Below are 7520 nucleotides of genomic sequence, written 5' to 3'. Positions count from 1 at the left end.
ACTCCAGTGTTAACAGACATTGCAACAATACCAGTATAAAAATGCAATAAATGTGGACAGGGCTTAAATGACTGCATGAAGTGATTTAAAATGTAACCACGTAATGGATCCTTAGTGCTGTGTTACCTGTTTGACAATGTGAGCAATAATCCTTACACTATCGGTGCACTAGGAAATGTACAATTTCTAGAAATTTCTCAAAAACAAATAATTATAGGAAAGATCTTTTGTAGCAAAAGTTTTGCATTTGTGGATTAGGGAAAAAAAAAAGAAATAGATTTATTATAAATTATTTATTTCAGCAATTTTTTTGCAAAACCATGTTAACCATGGCTTTCCATGGTTTTTAATACGCTTTACAATGTTTAGCTGTGCTTTACCATGCTTTCACTGTGCTTTTTTATACTTCACTATGCTTTTACAATGGTATGGTACACTTTTATAAGGGTAGTGGGGCGGCATGATAAATTACAGCAGCTCATTGAGGCCATCAGAAAAAACAAAACTTTGTTATGTCGAGATCACAAGATCATTTATCTCAGGATCTTGAGATTACCAAGTACTGAAAGTTATTTCAAGTGATCCGGGAAGGTGGGAAACATCATAGCAAGGTCCAATACATCTTACAGGTAATTTTATATGGACATGACACTGACTCGTTATCCAACCTTTTTGAAAGACTAACATGCTTTGCAGCCAGTGCTGAGGGGAAATGATCTAGAAAGTGCAAGTATAACAGACTACCTACAGTAAAAGCTTTTTAACCTAGTTTGGTACCAGGTTTCATTAATAATTTCATTTCAATTTCAGTGTATTTTATTTATATAAGAACCAAACCTGATTTTGTTTGATAATGGCTTTCCTTCTCATTCACTTTATGACAGGTTATAGTTATTATTATTATTTGTTTATTTAGCAGACGCCTTTATCCAAGGCGACTTACAAAGACTAAGGTGTGTGAACTATGCATCAGCTGCAGAGTCACTTACACCTGAAAGACAGAGCACAAGGAGGTTAAGTGACTTGCTCAGGGTCACACAATTAGTCAGTGGCTGAGGTGGGATTTGAACCGGGGACCTCCTGGTTACAAGCCTGTTTCTTTAACCACTGGACCACACAGCCTCCTATAGTGCTATAACTATCTTTCGTAAGAGCTGTAAACAAACTGTTAATCTGAGAAAGCGTTACTTTGGAAAATGTGATTCGCTGGCTATCAAGAATCAGTGGCAGGTATAGGTTTGTACATTAAAAATAAATAAATAAAAAACTAATTGGACAATAGTGGAGAAAGCAGCTTCTGCAGCAGAAAATTGTGGTGACAAAAAGGTAAAAGCAACAGGATGTAGGCAAAATGGATTAAAACTAAAGCTGCCAGTTGTTCTGGGGAAATATAAATCAAATTCTGTTTTTACGTAGCATGTGCCTGCAAACTGTACCATATTCTGAGGGTTAAATATTAATTAATTTAACTGATTTAAGTTTTTCATATGCAATATTAAGCAGTGTACATTTTAAAACAAACTATTAAGTTTGTTTTAAAATGGATGTCACCAAGGACCAAAGATGAGAGTCCCTGTCTTAAGCAGTGACCTGACACACCACCTGGAAAGCCTCTCTTTGGCCTTGAAGCTCACTCTTTGGGGCTGTGAATCTCACTCTTTGGGGCTGTGAATCTCTCTCTTTGGGGCTGTGAATCTCTCTCTTTGGGGCTGTGAATCTCACTCTTTGGGGCTGTGAATCTCTCTCTTTGGGGCTGTGAATCTCACTCTTTGGGGCTGTGAATCTCTCTCTTTGGGGTTGTGAATCTCTCTCTTTGGGGTTGTGAATCTCTCTCTTTGGGGCTGTGAATCTCTCTCTTTGGGGCTGTGAATCTCTCTCTTTAGGACAGCCAACCCTTGGCATCGCTGTCTTGCATATAAAAGAGTGTTAATAACTCATTACCGGAGTACTTTACTTGCACTGATTTTCACCTAATTCTTTAGATTTATTTTTCAAAATATTCAACCGAAAACATTTAAAGACACAGCATTGTCTTTCCGTGCTAAGCTAATCCAAGCTCTGCTCAAGGTGAGGATCTAGTGGGTTCTTCCATTAGGAAGATGGTTGCAGGTCAACAAACCCGAACGGCAGACTCTGAATGCCAAATGTTTTTCTGCCCCAAACCCCTGGCATGCTGCAGTACTGTATAGGATTGTTGTGGATGACACCACCAAGACAACGGGATCCAGGCCCAGAAACATGCCATGCCCTTGAAGTCGATGCTTCTTTCATCCATGGACACATTGTGGTGCTGCTAAGAGAGGAGGCAGCTGTTATTTACTGAAGCCTGTGACTGGACATCTTTGGGAAGCATCCACAAAAAAACATTAGCCACATAAAGGTCCTCTGTGTTTTTATGGTAAATGAACTGTAAATCTCATCCATATAGAAAACCACAAGACACTTTTGTAAACTGCAAGTTATCTGTGGTCACCATAAGTGGCCCTTTGGCTTTGGGAACCTTGCAGCACATTTCTCTACATGGATTATTGGACAACTTTTTTGTATTTGAACACTTTATTTGCGGTTTAATTCTAAGTACGTAAGTAATACCATTAGCTCATGATTATTTCAATGAGTCTTACATGGGGGACCTGGAATACTTGAAGCACTGTGGAACAGATTATTTAAAATCAGACAACTTCTAAACACAGCAGTAAGGCAGTAATTTATAGAGCAATTTTATTAAACTCAAGAGAGAAGTCTGAAACAGATTATCCTCAGCTAATTCTATGTTTATGTAGGTGATTTAAAATTGTTTTTGGACCACAAAGAAAAACATTGAATAGAGTTCCAACCACTCAATACAAAAAATAAGTCACTTTTTGTGCTATTTTGGTCAGCAATTTCCTTTTCTACCAGTTTTAGATAAATTATTCTGTGATTATTGCCATTTTTAACATTTTGGAATCCGATTAATTTCCTGACTTGTGAAAATCCACCAGAAACTTTATTGACCATGACATTTTTATAAACGTTATTAAGAATGGGAAATCATTATTATTTTTTTCAAAACCTCCACGGTTCACTATAGACGTCTGCTACAATCTTTTAGTGACCCTTAAAAAATATCTACTTGGGTGTATTCCAATATTTTAATTCATCCAATGTGTATTATCCATGTCTGATCACATGAAGTTACCTCACCTGTCTGGGGTTGGCTGTTGGTGTCTTTCTTTCCTTCAGGCTCCCTTTTTGACATCATCCTAGTAGCTTCTGAGTATTGCCTTAAATATTCATTAGAGCCACTTTCCAGATGCAATTGTATCATCTTCATTGCCTTGTCCTTCTTTTCCTACACATGTTTTTCCATCCCATCAGTATGCATTGCAGTCCACAAGCCACAACACAAGAAACCACACCCAATCACCTATGGCCATGGCGATAATCCCAGCTCAGTTTGCCCCTATTGTGTCTTATTTAATTTAGTAACTTTTACATTGCATCTTTACAGGCTGACCCTTTTCTGTATTTCCTGTACACCCTTTTTTGTATATATATTACAATGTAGTTGGGAGCCATATGTAAGATTGTGTGTCTCCTTAGAACAAGAATACAATATTCAGAACGATAGTTTGAACTCTTGGGGCAACAAATGATGGGCAACAGTATTCCGAGATTGTTTAATGGGTTCCTGTCTCAGATTTTCCATAAGCATTCATAACTTTAAACACTCCATAACTTCTTCATTTTATTTTCCTTACAGTTTTTCAAGGCATGAAGTTGATGTTTTTGACTTTCTAACAATGCTTCACTTTTTTCAAATGAAACATTTTCTGAAACAAACCAATGATAAAAAGGAAAACAAAAACAGAACTCTGTCCATTAAAAGAACAAAGAACAGTGATCCCTCTGATGGCTGACAGCTTTCCAGTGTCACAGACAGTTCATAGGAAAACAGTTTGAATATGAAACCGCTTCAAACAGCACTTCTTTTTATTAGCTCTAGAAAGTTGCTTCAGTGGCCACAGTGGTTTATACTTCAAAAAACACAAAACTTATTATGCAGTAATCTGAGCTACTTTTCTTTTTGTGGTGCAACCATTCAAAGGGTTTTGCAGACCCTTTCACTTTCCCTGATCATTTTGGCAACAAAATGCCAAGCTATCCTGTTTGAAGTGCAGGGTTTCATGCATGCCATGTACACACCTGCACTGTGACCTTGGTCTTGGGCGACATTCAATCAAAGGTTCCGGACACGTTTTTAAATATGCCTTTTAAATAAAAAGTTTATGACATATTTGCTAATGCAGTGGTCTGTTCAAAGCACGTCAACCTTGTTCTGGGAATTCAATTAAACAGTGCCATAAAACATGTTTTGATTGGCTCTAACCTAGGGATGTGCAACTCCTGTGATGGACGACCATACCAGGTTTAACAGATTGTGATGGGGTGCCCGCCCGCCCCCTATGATTTGTGTCATTATTATCATTTTTACTGTTGTTTTCATTATGATTTTCATTATAATTATTGTTTGTTTTGGATCGGCAGGGAGGGGGTTAAATTCCTCCCTACCAAATACATGTGAGAATGTGGCTGGAGCCTTAATAGTTAATTGTTAATTATTGATTATTTGGGCTCCAGCCACAGATCATAAAAGCCAGGAGGAATCCTTTGTCTGGGTGGAGAGGTTTGGTTTGGAGAGACACAGAGCGTTAAGTGTTACCTGTAAAAGTGTGTGTGTGTGTGTGTGTGTGTGTGTGTGTGTGTGTGTGTGTGTGTGTGTGTGTCTGTCTATCTATCTGTCTGTCTGTCTGTCTCTGTGTCTGTATATAGATAGATATATAGATAGATACTTGTTTAATTTGATTTATTTGTTCCGGTGTTTTGATTGGAAACCTCTGTTTTGTGTTTGTACCTTTTGTTTGGCCCTCGTGCCTTTTTATTCTGTGTTTTGGTCAGTAAAAGTATTTAGTTTCACTGCATTTTCCTGACTCTGAGTCTTCCCTCTGCAGCTATCCTGTCACACAGGTATAATAGAAAAAGTAGATGCTTGGGGACCTGGATGGATGTTTAGTTCATTCAAATAAGCAATTAAGAATCTAGTTGAGACAAAGATGGAGTCTGAAGAGCTGAAGTTGCCCCACCCTTGACTGAAACCTATGTGAGATACACAAGGCCTACAGATTGAAGCGAGCAAGCAAGCTGTCTGCTGGTACAACCTAAAAAGATGCTTAAACGATGATTAGTGTGTCCTTACCCATTTACTGATATGCTAACATAAGCTTAAAGCTAATTATATTTCTGATAGAATGAGAGTGCTGCTTTGTAAGGCTGCCTGTTTGAACAGCTGCCCTGTGATATATGTGTCTTGTGAAGTGTCCTATCTCGAGGCATTGACCCAATCCATGCTGGGTCATGGCTGGATGCGCTTCTTTTATCACCTAATCTCCTGCTGCCAAACAAACCCAAGGCTAGATAGTGAGGTGCTACTGAAGTTATTATTATGAGGTGCATGCCCCTTTTAAGCTCCAACTGAATGGTGGATGTGGGTTGGAAACAATAAAACCTTCATTCTAAAAACAACCACATTGTTGATGGAAGAAACTGCACGTACCCAGCCATCATAACTCCTGGAACACTTCTTTGCTTCTAACGCTGTGTTCATGCTACATTGAGTTTCACAGCTGCTGGTGACACAAGCCCGCTATTTTGGTTTGATGCATTGACAGTATACATGTGGTAGGTAGATTGTTCTGAAGATAAGGTAACTGACTGTTGTTTTTTTTATGATTGACAGGGGGAGACGGAAAGGTTAAAATTCGATGCGGGACGATCTAGAAGTTGGAATTCTTGGTCATTTCATTGAAGATTTTAAATAGGATATCCCACTAAAATATTGATGCCTAAATCTTGGTATCAACTTGCACAATTCTGTGATTTACCATGACTGACTGTGTTTTAATTTACTTTGCTTTTACTATGGTGTATCACAGCAAAGTAGTCAACAAGTGCCCTAAGCCCCCCTAAGTAAACCAGTCCACATGCAATAGAAGAGCTTGGTTTGATACCAATTTTGATAGAAATCTGGGTCGGTTTTGCATTTCTTTATTTTATTTAACTTTAAACTGCTGAGAAAGTGATATAGTGTTTTTTATTTTTATTTTTTTAAGAATGGCATCTGGTTTTCTTCATACGAATACATTATCTATTTGTGCGTTGTACAGAAAAAGCTTTGCAAGTATACTAAAGCTGCAGAAGTGATGAATTGTGGTGAAAACCAAGTGTTGTGTAATGCAAGGCAAAGGACTGCTGAGCGTATTTAATATTTACAGCAGGATTTGTGTTAAAAATGGGAAATGGATGGGACTTCACCTTCTGTTGTATATTTGAAGTAGACACATAGGATTATACTAGGTTTTAAAAAATATCCCAAATGATGTCCCAAACAAAGATGAGAAAGCAGCCTTTTGCTATCAACTTGCAGTGCTTTTTTAATTGTCTACAACACCTAATCCCCAACAGCTCCAAGCAATGTTAGTACACCAGGCAATAATATTGAATGGTATTATGTTGTTGAGTGCATGACACAAGAACAGTTAGTAGTAAGGATATGATAAACTTGCATTGTATTCTTGCTTTGATACAATCATGATTAAAAAGAGCACTTTTCGTGTGCATAAACTTCAGGAGGCATTACTAGCAGACTGTCTAAAACTGTCAGTAGGAAACTCAAGTTTACTAGCATTGATAAGATTAGCTGCATTTGCACAAGTAACTGTTACATTTGAGCTATGGTTAACTTGCTAAAGTAACAGGTACCTTTTAAATTTGTTCAGTACTGTATATGGTAAGCCAGATATATTGTGATCTTTTAATACATAGTTCAGCAACTTGAGACAGGACATTCCTGTTTGTTTTCCATGCTGATAGAGATGCCGCAGGGCTGAATAATTCAATTCTGTCCTCAGTGTAACAATTAAAGATAAACAGTACTTCTCTAGGTTATAACGAATTTATGTAAACAGTGTTTACGTCATCGTGTATTTTACTGTCAGGTGAGAACATTACTGTCATGCAAGCCAAGAGAGACCTCTGTAATTTATTTTGGGATTATATTTATTTATTTAAAAAAATAATAATAATAAAAAAGTTTATTCTAGGTGATGAGGTGAAACAGTGTATCAGCATAGTATAAGCATATAGGAAATTATATAGGAAAGCCAATTTCTCTTTTAGGAAGGTGCTTTCTCTTTTCTATTCTATACAGATGTCAAGACTGCCCAGTCCCTGACCACCTTCCGGCGCCTCCTCAAGACTCACCTCTTCAGACAGCATCTGTGGAACTCCTCTTTTCCCTCTGGACACTTTATCACTCTTCCTTAATGTGCTTTACTTGCACGTATCTGCTCCCTATTTTACTGCATTTAATCCTGTACCTTACAGAGTACTGTAATCTGCCACGAGTGTTATTCAATCTGTAGTATTTTGCATTTAATCGTATCCTGATGTAACTATCACTGACACTGTTATCTGCTCTG

Source organism: Acipenser ruthenus, chromosome 6 (genome assembly GCF_902713425.1).
Source record: "Acipenser ruthenus chromosome 6, fAciRut3.2 maternal haplotype, whole genome shotgun sequence".
Classification (NCBI taxonomy): domain Eukaryota; kingdom Metazoa; phylum Chordata; class Actinopteri; order Acipenseriformes; family Acipenseridae; genus Acipenser; species Acipenser ruthenus.
This window is presented reverse-complemented; position numbering follows the sequence as displayed.